The 15441-nt window shown below is 41.1% G+C and overlaps 1 long non-coding RNA gene across 1 annotated transcript in view; it reads right to left on the minus strand.

Moving 5' to 3' along the window:
- Positions 1 to 305: 305 nt before the first annotated feature.
- Positions 306 to 15441, minus strand: part of LOC309325840 — a 56487-nt gene continuing 41351 nt past the window's right edge. The window contains exon 3 of the long non-coding RNA XR_014150062.1: positions 306 to 452. This is a non-coding gene — a long non-coding RNA (uncharacterized lncRNA). The remainder of the gene's footprint in view (positions 453 to 15441) is intronic.

Consider the following 15441-nt stretch of genomic DNA (forward strand, 5'->3'; position numbering starts at 1 on the left):
CAGGAAGGCAGATTCTTGTGTTGCCCAAGTAAAGGCGTTTTGTTACTAGGGATGTTGGAAAATTCAGATGAAAACAGAAGTTGCTGGTGCTCACTTATTTTTTCCGTATCCGAAACAGAAATCAATTTAGCAGATATGGTTGGCATTTGCTACTGTTGCACACAGTAGGTAGGTAACCTGTTGATAGGTAACCAAGGATACCCACAACTTTACCAGCTGGGGTCACACCATGGTGTTGAAAGCAGGGGGTAGAGAGGGCAGCACCATGCAGGTTCATGGCTACTGATTGACCTCCTCACCTTCATTCCATTCTGGTATGCAGCAGTGATGCAAAAGACTGAAGCTCAGAGGAGCGCTGCTGCCCCACCTCACCAACTGCTCCTGTTCTCTGTTCTAACTTCTTAAGAACTGTAGCAGTCAAGCTAATTGGCTCTGCAATTTCCAGGATCATCCTTGTCAGTTTAAAAAAAGAGAGAGAGAGAGACACTATTCAACAATCTTTTGAAGCAACACAAGTACGAAAGCTAATGTTTTGACGTACGCTGAGCAAACCCCTGCAGGGTCCTTGTGTGAATGACATTAGGCTTCATTGATGTGAATTCGCTAAGATTGTCTATGTATTGTCTAGCATCCCCATTTGCTATCCTGATTTTTTCCCCATTAGAACAGGGGTGCCCAAACTTTTTTCAAAGAGGGCCAGATTTGATGAAGTAAACATGCGTGAGGGCCGACCAAAGTTGTTGAGCCTTTTTAAGGGTCCCTGTATTGTAGCCTCCATTCTTTGAAAGGGTTGAAGCAAAGTAGTTCAGTCTTTTTTCCCCTCTCTCTTGAAGCTGTTGGATAACCCACACTGGTTCCAAAGCCAATGACAACACAAAGCAATGAACAAATGTCCAGGTAAAACAGATTTGCCAGAAGCACATGTAACAAATACTTCTTGCCACCTGCTCTGTGAAACCTGATCTTAAGTTAATGTCATTGCCACCCCTGCCAGCTAGCCAGATGGCACTTGTGCTTGTAGTCAATGGCAGTCTTCCACTACAAGACGGACTGTTATCTTTATTGTCTAGCCTGGCCTAGCTAGATCCTTGAAGTCGTCTCAGCCTTTGCTTCTGCATCTTCAGGACCAAAACGGAATGCTCAGTTAGAATGCTGAAAGCAGAGTTATCTAAATTCCACTTGGAGAGTTAAACTGGATGCCAGTCTTCTAATTCCTGGACCCAGCTTCCTGTGTTCAGGAGATTGCCTGGGAGATGAGCCATTAAGAAAACAAAGGGAAGGTAATGAGTTATTAAGAAAGACAAGGAGAAGGGGCTCTGTGCCAGACAGCAACTGAGTAGAACCACTCCTCCAGCTCTGAGATAGTTAGAAAAACAAAATCCAGAGTTGAGAGTTGGCTGAGATGTGACTTAGAGAAAAGAAGGCTGCTAGTTGGTAAAAGCAGCAAGCTGGATAGAGGGTCAGAGCATGATGTTTGATTTCTGTTTGAATCCTAGGCTACAGTTATGGGAGAAGCAGGACCCTTTTGGGGTGTTAATGCTGTGAACCCCACCACCACAAACTCAAGTCGTATATATGTGTAAATAATCCACGTATCATAGAAATACCACCGTTCCAAAATATTACTAGGCTAGTGCCTGAAACCCCTGGAATCTTGCATCGCTTGGAGACTGGGGGTGGTGTACAACAATATATACCGGTAACCAGCATAAACAATAAGAATGGTTTTATAAGGAATAAATAATATAACATGCCATTATCATTTTCTTTTATAAATTTAACTCGGCTACTTTATATGTATCAACTTGATGCCTGCAATTATATCTTCAATCAAAACCACTCTGTGCAGTCCTATGCATGTCTACTCAAAAGTAGGTCCCATTTAGTTCAATGGGAGATTGCACCCTAACTCTGAATAATAGTTTTAGTCTATAATCCCACATTTCTTGTTATTCTTTCACACAGCTGCTCTTTTAGATCTACAGAAGTATTTTAAACAAGCATCAGACTTCTGCTGGCATTAGAATGGAGATGTGCCATAAAAGCAAAAAGGAAGTAGAATGAATAAAACAAGGTCTAAAATTCTGCGCTCTCTCTCTCTCTCTCTCTCTCTCTCTCTCTCTCTCTCTCTATCTCTTTTTGTCCTTGCTGAATTCATAAAAGTGAATTGCTTTCTCATTTTCCAGCTTTTTATTTAATATCAAGAAATCCTTGGGGGTGGGGGATTACTATAGGTTTCATATAAATAAACCTGGCAGCTGAGGAAAAGAATATCACATGGTAATCCCCAGTTCTGCTATTAACACTTTGCCAAAATATGTGGCTGATGGCTGTTCTGGTATTAAAGAGATTACACTTTGGCCTCAGCTATACAATAACAATCTTTCGATACATCCTGGGGGATAATTGGATGGGATTTTGTTGTTCACTTTCAAAACTGGAGTGTGCATCTTTAATACCTACTGAAAACCTTGATGACAAATATTGACACTTGGCTGTGCTTTAATGCTGTCAGATTTTTTAATTTCAGAAAGTGTAAACATGGCCAGGTTCTGAAGGTCCTGAACCAAGGATACGGAATAATTTTCAAAGGCATGGATAATATCACGGCGCCTTCCCACTCCACATAAAACCTGGGGACTTGACGTGAACAAACCTCTCCATAGTCTATTTCATGCATACCAATTCCACCAAACATCTCTCCCAATTATTTGGGAATGTATATGCTTGCTACGCCACGTTTTGCATACAAGGTAAAAAAATAAATAAATCATTTTATGGCTGCTAACCATTTCACCTGTATTTAGTTCCACTGACATGGAAAACACTGCAGTCAATTGTCCCTATTACAGCCCCTGTGTATCTCTCCCCGGTGCACTTGCATAAGGGGGGGAGAGAGATGTGAGCATGGAGTGTACTTAACTGCCAGCCTCAATGGCTCTGTAATGTAGCTTCAGCATGGCATAAATTAAGCTGTCATTTTTTTGGCAGCGAGTGCAGAGAGGCGATTTTCCTGTACTGTAACATTTGAAACAACAATTTTCTGGCTCCAGAACCAACTGACAGATCTATGTGATACATGCTTGATGGGGGTACTTCCAAGTGGCTACAGCTGGAAACAGCCTTCAGGGGAAGCTATTGTCTTTATGAGGAAATCAGGCTGGCGGAAGCGTTTCCTCGCTTCTCAAGCAGCCTGCCAGTCACATCACAGAAGAAGAAGAAGAAGAAGAAGAAGAAGAAGAAGAAGAAGAAGAAGAAGATCAATCCTGTGCTTCCACTGTATTAGGTTTTGCCAAGATACATGCAAAACCAGCTTTCCTATATGCAAAACGCTGTTTGCGATCATGGCTCCATATCCATTAGCAAGATTGCTCATGGAGAGAGACGGCCACTAAGTTTTATTGGCGTGTGTAATGAGATGAGAGGCTGAGTGATGGCCAGGCTTTAGAGGTGTTCTTGGAAGTCTTGGCAGTCTTCAGTCTCATGAAGGGACAGCACAGAGGAGGGGAGGAAACTGCCCTTTCAGGTGTGTCATTAATGAATTACTGAATGTACAATGGAGGGGCTTTGGTGGAAAATCCGCACTTCTTCCAACCAGAAGGGAGAGAAACACAGAAAGTCAATTCCCCACACACACCCCAAAGAAAAGCAGGGAGATAATTAATAAGGAATAAAGAAGCCAGTTCTTCCCTGTCAGTAATGTAGGCCAGGGGTAGCTAACATCATATCTTTCAGGTCTTTTGGATTACAGCTTCTAAGAACATAGGAAGAACCTGCTGGACCAGGCCAAAGAGGGCCCATTCAGTCTAGCATCATGCTCCCATAGTGGGCAAGCAGATGTCCCAGTGGGAAATTGGCAAGCAGGGCCATTCTTCTGCTGATGCCATTCTGATGCCTTATGAGGAACGGCTAAGGGAGCTCGGCATGTTTAGCCTGGAGAAGAGGAGGTTAAGGGGTGGTATGATAGCCATGTTCAAATATATAAAAGGATGTCACATAGAGGAGGGAGAAAGGTTGTTTTCTGCTGCTCCAGAGAAGCGGACACAGAGCAATGGTTCCAAACTACAAGAAAGAAGATTCCACCTAAACATTAGGAAGAACTTCCTGACAGTAAGAGCTGTTCGACAGTGGAATTTGCTGCCAAGGAGTGTGGTGGAGTCTCCTTCTTTGGAGGTCTTTAAGCAGAGGCTTGACAACCATATGTCAGGAGTGCTCTGATGGTGTTTCCTGCTTGGCAGCGGGTTGGACTCGATGGCCCTTGTGGTCTCTTCCAACTCTATTATTCTATGATTCTATGATTCTATGACCCAAGCACAAGGGCCACTCTTCCCTTCTGCAACTGGCACTCAGAGGCACCTCCACCTCAGACTGCAAAGACAGACGCACTCTGTGGTTGGACAGTGTTCCATAATGGCCAATGACTCTGGTGTAAGAAACCTCCCTTTGCTACCTCTGTGCAGATAACTTGTTTTTAAAAGAAATGCCTCCAACCCCAAGCTATTGTTGCTACAAGACCTCTCTCCATCGATTGTCCCCTCCACTCTTTCTTCTCCTTTCCCATGATGGTTCTGCAGCCAAGAGGGGCCAGGGTTGGGCTTGTAAAACATAGGAGCCAACTCTTAGGGGGCAGGGTCCCTCCAGCCCCCCAATAAAATATTTGAGGAGGCTGAGTCCTGCGAAAATTGATAGGCATTGCCATTCAAATGGTGTGCATTTGCCACATCATGTGAGCAGGGCGGGACTTACCTGGCACCCCAATATTTTATTCAAGTTGGCACCCCTGCATACAGTTGAAACAGCCACTGTTTAAAACATACAACCCTAAGATGCTGTGCAAATCTCTGCTTTTGGAACCATGTGTGGTGTGGTGTGGTGTGGTGTGGTGTGGTGTGGTGTGTGTACACTGTCTTATGCTATATGCTGTTTATTATATCTGGGAGATTCTGACACCTAGCAACATGGATTTGATTAACTATTCTATTAGTTGAATGCTGTATACAAGAGAGGAACAATTTGCTCTTATCCCATCTTTTCACAACTGAATAAAATGGTAAGATGTTTTCAAGAATAACTAATCTGTGTGAATTAGCTTGCTTGGTGTTGCCCGCTACTCCACACAAACCTCAGGATCACATAGATAAATATAAAATTCAGTTTTGCACTGTGATTATTGACAGAGAATATTACTCCAATTTGTTTAATGTTATAGTATCATTCTCTTGACTTTATATCTTCATATTTTGGCACTGGAATATAATTTTACTAAACTTAGGTGGAATTTCCACAGTTCCCCCAAATGGCTCCCTTGGGAATTTCTATTAGTAGACTCTGCTACATTCAGAGTATTGTAGTCTCATGTCCTTGCTGTTGGTTCTAAGAGTTCAGGTCATAGTACTCTAATTTGAAGTTGCTCCATTGATGTCTAGTTCATGCTAGCATTGATTTTTAAGACCTTACCATTAACTTTTAAGACCCATGTTGACTAGGATTTGTAATCAATCTGGGAGTATCAGAATTGTTGGGGAAGATCTCTACCAGCTAGAATGCTGAAATTTAGGACAAATATAGTACTATCTATCATCTATCTATCTATCATCCTCTGAAAAATCAAGCTGTCAAAACTCAGGACATGAGCTTTACCACTTTCCACTATGGCAAAGGACAAGCCAATCCACATACAGGACAGAATAGTGGGTCATAGGTGTTTTGTTGTGGTTGAGATTTGGGATAAGTTTAATCAATATGTTGATTCAGCACAGTCTCGGGACCAGTTGAGAGATGTGGAAATATCACAGGTAATCAAATTCCCTACGCATGAACATTCTTAAGCCTCATTTAAAGCACTATTATACTACTTTAACAGTCACAGCTTCCAAAGAATCCCGGGAGCTGTAGTTTGTGTTAAAGGTCTGAGCGTTGTTTGGAGACCCCTATTCCCCTCAAAGAGTTACAAGTCCTAGAGTGGCTTAACAATTAACCCCTCCTCCTAGGCAACTCAGAACAGCAGCTCTGCGAGGCGAATGTGGGCCTCCCAACAATTATCAGCCCCCCTTAACAAACTACTGTTCCCAGGATGCCTTGGGGAATGCTATAACTGTTAAAATGGTATGATACTGCTTTAAATGGGGGCCTCAAGTCTAACCCTTGCCCACAATCTCATCAAAGTAGTAAGGGAACCGGAAGTATTCACGATCATGCTCATGCTTGCCACACCTCTTTTTGAATCATTCATATTCAACTGTAAACTGATTTCTTCAACTATCAGTTCACATACTACTGCTTCCACATGAATGTAGATAAGTGCAAGCTCAGGGACATTTGTGGCAACAGGAAATGTGATCATGAATGTCTTTTCCCTTCCACTTTATTATTTTATTCTATTTATTTAGCATTTTTAGCCTTTCCTTTATCATGTGATCCCAGGGCTGGTTGGAATACATTTAAAACAAAGACAAATCCAGATAGTTAAAAGACAGTTTTATAAAATAATCCACCACCACCCCTCCCTAGGCTGTTATGAACCCATCATGACTTAATATATGCTGGTTCCTCTAGTTATTCAACCATTTAAAACTTAAGCCCTATTTGTGCTATATCTTCTACAGCATTGGAGACAACATTGTTGATCATATTCCCTCTAAAAATAACAATTTGAGAGTATTAGGATTCCATCAGCGCCGTCCTATATACCCACAGATTTTTGGCAAAATAATGATCAATATTATAAAGATTGATGCTTATTTTGTAAGAATCCCTGAAGTCTTAAGCTATCAACCTATGTTTGTAAAGTCCAATTTTTAGAACGCATTATTTCAGTAAGAACGGAGTTAATTCAAGTGTTCTACCATTTTCCTAAATGGCTTCATACCTGATTGAAATGAGAGTGCTCACCAAGACTTCCTTACTATTCAATGGAATTGATATTTCCATTGTTTTTCCTGGTCTCTCTAGATTGCCACAGACATGTCATAAACCATGCTTGTAGCTCTTATGACTGTCATTTTGCCATTGTCTGATCAACACTGCTGAGTTTTAGTATTACTCTGTTTTGTCAATGTTAATGCAGTGGCAAATGATAAAGATGCATTTTGGTGGGAACACTGGTAACCTTTAATAATGAACAATTTGTGCACCTCAAATTGCTGGTATACATGAGCAGGTTTAGTCAACCCCTGAAGAGAACCTGCACCTTCTCATTAGAGGGCAATGGTAGCAAGAAAGCAATTCAAAAAAGCCATAGGGTTGGCAGTTGTGCATATTTTGTGCTATGAGTAAATAACTTCAATTGATTTAATCATAAGAGAATAACAGGAAAACTACATTGATTTCCAAATCCCTGGTGTGAACATCAGAATATATTGACCAAGCTCCTTGCAATAAGTTTGTATGAATTGAAGAAATATCAATATTTGATCATTAGTCCAACAAAAAGATGACAATTTAAGCTCTTCTCAAAACTGAATAGTGTTATGTGGTACTATTTTATGAATAGGACATGATCATACTTTATAGCCTTCATTAGGTTAAAAAGAATAAAAGCCATAAATTTGGTTGAATGGCTGTCTTGTTAATTGTGACATGCCTTTCACAAAACAATTTGACACCAATAATAATAGACCAGGACATGTTTTTTTATTTAATTTAGAAAACTCAGTTGTATTTCCAGGACAGGGTGTTACTGCCCTCGGTATTTAGTCCAGCTTGAGAAGTGGTAAATACAGAACAACGTATTTTAAAGTTAATTAATTGTTTTGTCCTAAGACATGAAATACTTTCTATTCCAGGGGAAGCTAAATCACAGAATCCTTATTAAAAAACCCCACAATTCCTAGTGTATGCCAACTTTAAAAGAACAGTCGTAAATAATTTCAAGGAACAGCCATAAGTAACCTCATTATTTCATCTGTTCTATTCTTACTGCAAAACTGATATTAAGACCATCATTATATTTGCTGCTGTTAAGTATGGTTTAAAAATGAGGATCAACAAACTTTTCCCATAATATGATCATACCTTAATAAGGCACTAATGAGCCACATTCCCTCCCATTCACTATCATATAACAATCTTGTGGCACCTACACCAATTGCTTACTTGTGTGCAAAGTAATAGCTGGAAAGTATTTAATGTATTTTTAGAGGGAATCTAATGCAATTTAGCAGCTGGAAACCAGGGGAAAAGCCAGAATCATGTGACCAAATAGCTCTTTGCAGACCACAGTCTGAGAACTGATTATTCTAAAACCCAACTACACACAGAGAGATTTCGTCCTATGCTTCATGGGTATGCATCAAAATTATAGAGTTTGCTCTAGGTAGATTAAGCAGCAAGATATGCATATTATATTGCCTGGGGCAACTGCAGTACAAAGATCATCAGAACACTTTCATTGATTTCTATGACGTTTTCCAAGGGCGCACCAATATGAAGATTCAGGCAAACAAAGCAAGACCTGCATTTTGGAGGAGTATACTATGTCTTAGTTGTAGCAGTCCAATTGCAAATATCTGCTAGTTAAATAACAACTAGCTGTCAATCAAAAAGAAAGCTATGAAAAAGCATGTGGATACAATTAGCTTTTTAAAGGTCAATATTTTGGCCATCTTCCATAAAACTGTAGACTGGTTCTGTGTGCCCAAAAGGACTTTGGACTTTTGCTTTTCAAAAAGAAACCTGCATAGCAGGTCTTTTTTGAAACTTGAGGATGGACATAATTCTTGGAGATCTGCAGTCTTCCAGTTAGTCTTCCTTGAACCTTACCCATTGTGACTTGTGAAATTTGCCACTGTTGAGCAGACTATTTTAACTGATCCGATGATGATCACCATAGCAGGAGGAATGCTTTCCAAAAAAATCTAAAGGTACGTGAGATCCTTTCAAATCTTTAAAAAATACATCTGGAAGAATGATCTGAACAATTACAGTCCAGTTTCGAATCTGCCATTTTGAGGGCAAGATAGTCTATCAATCACGGAATGGACAGCTCCTTTTATATATGGGTTTTCGGGACCCATATATGTCAATTTAAAGTAGAGATGGGGACTGAAAGTGTTTCGCTTGCCCTAGTCAACAATGTTCATCTAGAACTGGGCAGAATATAACTCTGCTCATTCTGCTGGGCTTCTCAGGCATACTAGGGAAGAGCCATAACTCAGGAGAGATCCCAGGCTCAATCTCCCAGCATCCTCAGGTTGGGCAGCAGATGAGCCCAGCCTGAAAACCTGGAAAGCCAGTGCCAGAGAATGTTTTCTTTGTTCCTAAGTACTGGGTAGACCTTCAGCTGCTGGGCCAACACCAGTGGTAAGCAATGGACAACCACTGCCCTATCCTTTAGCATTTGATCCGTGAAATTTTACAAACTTCCTGCTTGTCTGCTGTTTTGTAATGCCTATGTGCAGCTAGAAGAAGAGGAGGAGGAGTTTGGACTTGATATCCTGCTTTATCACTACCCTAAGGAGTCTCGGGATGCGGGTGGTGCTGTAGGTTAAACCACAGAGCCTAGGACTTGCCGATCAGAAGGTCGGCGGTTTGAATCCCCGTGATGGGGTGAGCTCCCATTGCTCGGTCCCTGCTCCTGCCAACCTAGCAGTTCAAAAGCATGTCAAAGTGCAAGTAGATAAATAGGTACCGCTCTGGCGGGAAGGTAAACGGCGTTTCCGTGCGCTGCTCTGGTTCGCCAGAAGTGGCTTAGTCATGCTGGCCACATGACCCGGAAGCTGTACTCCAGCTCCCTCGGCCAATAAAGAGAGATGAGCGCCACAACCCCAGAGTCAGCCACGACTGGACCTAATGGTCAGGGGTCCCCTTTACCTTTAAGGAGTCTCAAAGCGGCTAACATTCTCCTTTCCCTTCCTCCCCCACAACAAACTGTGAGGTGAGTGAGGCTGAGAGACTTCAGAGAAGTGAAAGTCACCCAGCAGCTGCATGTGGAGGAGCAGGGAAGCAAACCCGGTTCACCAGATTACGAGTCTACCACTCTTAATCACTACACCACACTGAGGTAAACTGATAGTTTGGACTAGAGTGTGCCATCAATAACTGATGCCATCAATAACTGATGCCATCAATAACTGATGGCACTCTTTCCCCTCTTATTAATCCCATCAAGGAGCAGGGGTTCAGTATCAAAACTGGGCTTGAAATCTAATTATAGACAGATAACGGCTAGGAAGGTGGTACAGTGGTACCTCTGGTTATGAACTTAATTTGTTCTGGAGGTCCGTTCTTAACCTGAAACTGTTCTTAACCTGAGGGACCACTTTAGCTAATGGGGCCTCCCGCTGCCACCACACCGCTGGCACGCAATTTCTATTCTCATCCTGAGAACAGTGTAAGTTCTTAACCCAAGGAAGTACCAATACCGGTACTTCCAGGTTAGTGGAGTCTGTAACCCGAAGTGTTTGTAACCCAAGGTGTCTGTAACCTGAGGTACCACTGTTTTTAATTCAGATGTTAGAGAGGCTATGATTGTGGCGAGCCAAACTTGAACTGAAGCAATGTCAGCTTTACTGGCCTCAGGTGGAATTACATTCCCCCTAAATGGTAAGGTGTGTAACTTGGGGGGCAAGGTGTGTAACTTGCCAGACATGTTTTTCAGGGGTTAGCCATTAAATATTTGATTTCATCATAACTTCTCCCTCAGCAACTTGGACATTTGGCTGAAACTTTGTGGGTAAATGTCTCTGAAGATGGTACCGTAGTCCCGCAACATCTGGGGAGTCAAGACTGAGGAAGGTTGCTGTAGCTTGTGGTTTTGCTCTGGGTCTCTTCCCTCTGACCTTGCGAGGTTCGGATTCAAAGCAAATTTAAATCCTTCTCTTCCATCACAGAAGCTGAGCTGCATATAATTTTGGTCTCTCAGCAATTGAGATTTGTGGGCCAGCTTAGCTAAGCAGTATCACAAGCTTCACTACCACAAGCAAAATATAATATACATAAATGTGCCAAAATGCAGGTAGTGATGGAAGCAAGGGAGGTGATGGTGAGGCAGTGATGTGAGGTGAATGGCCATAGAGAGGCAGGAGGAAGTGTGTATGTTGCTGTTGCTGTTGTTATGTAAATTCATGAGATGCTTTTTCTAGCTACAGGCAACTCAAAATGCCTTTGCAAAAACAAAACAAAGCAGCAAACAAACAAAAAAAACCCTATATTCAATTAAAACCAGGGGTAGATGGAGGATACATTTTAAACACTCCCTGTTTTAAAAGGATCATTAACAGCCAAAGGCCTGGTTGAAGAAGAATGTTTTTGCCTGGTGCCTAAATACACACACACACACACACACACACACACACACCACACATTAGTAAAGATCACAGTAGCTAATATTACTAAAGAATTAGAGGTAGAGCCATATTTCACCAATACAGTTGAACAACTACGTTTCCCAACTCCTGATTCATTACTGGAGCTGGAACTTGGATGATAAAAAGACTGCTTCTTTTTACTCTCACTGAAAACTTCCCCAGTGGCCATAGTGAGTATGTCAAAGATTAAAAGATAGCTGTACCTAAGCCCTACAAGTGATATAGAGACATACCATTATCTGCTCATAGGGAAGAGTGCCACCTACTGAATGACAAGGACAATTTTTAGGCAATTCATTTCCAAATGTAGAAGCCTTCCCTGAAACTGTATTATCAACATTCCACATGGCACTAATGTGTGCAGAATATCCTGAGATTTTATAGAGAACCAAGCCCTTCAAATCAGCAGGCTGGTGGAGACTGATGTTCAACTGGTATCCGAAATTTAATCTGTGTTCTGATCCACATGCAGCCCAGTCCACTTATTGTTATTGTTTATTATGTCATGTATATTTGATCTCCCAGAATGCTTTAAACTGCCTCTCTACAGAAACAGTTGTGGAAATGGAGATTGATTGAGCAGGTGGCAGACATGAATTTATGTTTTTTAAAACAAATCTGTATACTTGGAAGTGCCAAACAGCTATCATATATTTAGCTAAATAACAGCCTATAAAGAATCTTGTTTTTATTTTAAAAAAAAAATCTGACACTAATTTCCAGATTTGTTACACAGTTTTAGGACCCTCATAAACCTGTACTAGGTTTAACAGAAATATGATCTGCTTTGCTGCAGCATATTTTATTTTCCAGCGTTAAAGTAGAAAAGACCAAATAAGCGGTATATGGTAAGATTCCGAACATTTTTGCCTTCATTCTAGATGAAATATTTGTTCAATAACAACATTTCACTAATACATTTCATATCACTTTTACCCTCAGTTTGCCCATCACTCTGTAATCATTTGGATTATAGCTGCAGAATGCACTGACATTATTTCAGAGGCAATATATGTTTGTCCCCTTAGGGACAGAAAAAAGGAGCTTTCCTGGGCCAGACCAAAGTCCAACATAGTCCACCAATCTGTGCTCATAGTGGTCAGTGAGATGCCACCTGGAAGCCCACAAAGCAGGACATGAGCACAACACACTCTACCACTTTTGATCCACAGCAACTGTTTTTCAGTTAAAACAAAATAAAAAAATTCCTTCCAGTAGCACCTTAAAGACCAACTGAGTTAGTTCTAGGTATGAGCTTTCGTGTGCATGCACACTTCTTCAGATACACTTCTTCAGATACAATTCTTCAGATGTGTATCTGAAGAAGTGTGCATGCACACGAAAGCTCATACCTAGAACTAACTCAGTTGGTCTTTAAGGTGCTACTGGAAGGAATTTTTTTATTTTGTTTTGACCATGGCAGACCAACACGGCTACCTATCTGTAACTGTTTTTCAGTTATTCATGGATGGAGAGATCTATCGGTGGCTACTAGCCATGATGGCTGTGCTCTGCGCTCAGCTGGAGGTAGCACTGCTTCTGGATACCAGTTTCTGGAAACCACAGGAGGGGAGAGTGCCCCTGTGCTCGAATCCTGCTTACTGTGAGAACTATTTTTGGCAGTCTTTCCAAAAGTAAAATGTTTTGGCAGTTTAAATACCTAAAAAACACAGTAATCCAAAGAAACAAGCAATGGAATACAGGCTCTCAGTTGCATTGCTATTCTTTTTCTAAAAAGTGGAAATAATATTTTTTTATATACTGTATTTTTCCATCTATAAGACGCCCCCATGTATAAGATGCCCACTATTTTGGGGGACTCAGATTTAAGAAAATGGGGGGGGGACACTATCTGTGTATAAGATGTCCCCCTAATTTTAGACATTAATTATTAGGGAGGAAACCTAGTCTTATACACAGAAAAATACGGTATTTATTTTATTACCTAGCCACTTTTTAGGGCACAATTGCCTTTTCAAAGTGGTTTACAAGATTTTTTTTATATAAAAAAGCATAAAGTGTACGAAGAAGAACCATCCAATAAAACTGCAATACACCCCATTTCTTATGTGCATATGTTTAACCTCTTTCATTTTTACTATCATGAGAAAGTGAAAGACAAAGGCAGCCACTGAGAATGTCTGCCCATACTCTCTTTTGCTGCAGATGAAACAGACAACACCACACATTCTTCAGTTCACAGGATAGGATACAACTGGACTTGCTATGACTCCCACAGTTTAACTGTAAGTGGCTACCAATACTAAGCCGTGACACCTATATAAAAAAAAGAAAATGTAGCATGGCTGCTGGAGTACTACGCTAGCTTCAAACTTATCACATTATAATTGATTATGTCAGCCATCAGATCTAATATCTGAAGGGGGGAAAATCACATTATTCAGGTCCTATCTACCTCCAGATTGGATTAATATAATGTCACTCTACATGAAGCTGCCCTTTAAGTCAATCTGGAAACTTTGGTTAGTCCAGAACCCAGACACTAAAGTTGGTAATAGATCCTTTGCCAACTGCATGGGTTACTAGTAGTTTAGGGAACGTGGGTGGCACTGTGGTCTAAACCACTGAGTCTCTTGGGCTTGCCAATTGGAAAGTTGGCAGTTCGAAGCTCCGTGATGGAGTGAGCGTTCGTTGCTCTGTCCCAGCTCCTGCCAACCTAGCTGTTCAAAAGCACGCCAGTGCAAGTAGATAAATAGGAACCGCTGTGGCGGGAAGGAACCGCTGTGGCGGGAAGGCAGCCAGATGGGCAGGGTATAAATAATAAGTTGTTGTTGTTGTAAATGGCGTTTCCATGCATCCTGGCTTCCGTCACTGTGTTCTGTTGCACCAGAAGCGGTTTAGTCATGCTGGCCACATGACTCGGAAAGCTGTCTGTGAACAAACACTGGCTCTTTTGGCCTGAAAACGAGTCGAGTGCTGCAACCCCATAAGTCACCTTTGACTGGACTTAACCATCCAGGGGTCCTTTACCTTTTTTTTACTAGTACTTTGTTTCTGAGCTCAATTCAAGGTTCTGGCTGAGCAGTTGGAGCCAAAGTTCCTTAGGAATCACCTCATCCAGTACAAACCTACTGACAATCATTCCACTACTACTACTACTACTACTAATTATTATTATTATTATTATTATTACAAAGGTCCTGCCCAGCAGTGGGTTCCCAAATTGGCCTTTGATTATGTTTTTTTAATGGCTGGTCTTACTATTCTTATGGTGGGTTGTTTTATGTATTGAAGTTGCTTTATTTTGGTGCAGAAAGTATATAGAAATTTCCGAAATAAATAAATTCCTTATTACCAGGAAGAGCATTTATAAAGCACTGCTTGATGCTACATTAATCAGAAATTTCAAGTACAGAAATAGATTCAGGAGCATTCGGGCTGGTGAACCTCTGGCCAGAATTGGCTAGACTTAACCAACCCTGGTTGTCCTTATACTTGTCAATGAAAAAGATTCATGAATACATCAGGCATAAAATGCATACATTTTTTTTTTTTTGTATGCCGCCTTTCCACAGTTCAAACCATGCTCAAGATGGCTTACAAGATGAAAAAATACATAACTACCAAAAGTAGTCATAAACAATAAATAAAACACTACCAAATGAACCATTTCCACACATATCACAGCAAGATACAAAAACCAACAGCAACAACAAAAAACCCAGACCACACTGCATGGAAAGGGGAGAGAACTGGACCCTGCTATGACCCAAAAGTGATGTACTCTTCAGTATCTGCATGTTAAGTGGGATATGTAAAACGACTGCCTTTCACATGTCCTGCTCAACACAGAGACATTGTGGAGCCTGCGGATGGGATGGTGACATCAGGAATGGGGCTGTTGAGCTGGTTATTTAAGCTATAGACCTGGTTATTTTACACGTGATGCCCGTATGATTAGGGCATCAGCTTTCTTGGCAAATGCGAACAAGCGTTCTCTCAAATATTGTAATCATATGCACATTATGTAGAAGAAACATTTAATATTATGTAGAGCTAACACCTGCATCAGAGAGTTCATAGAATTTCACAAAGCTCATGACCTCAACATGAGCTTCCGTATTAAGACAGAAACCCATTTTGATATTAAAAAGCCACATTTTACAACACATCT

The sequence above is a fragment of the Podarcis erhardii genome (assembly GCF_964252035.2).
Source record: "Podarcis erhardii genome assembly, chromosome: 12".
In the NCBI taxonomy this organism is placed as follows: domain Eukaryota; kingdom Metazoa; phylum Chordata; class Lepidosauria; order Squamata; family Lacertidae; genus Podarcis; species Podarcis erhardii.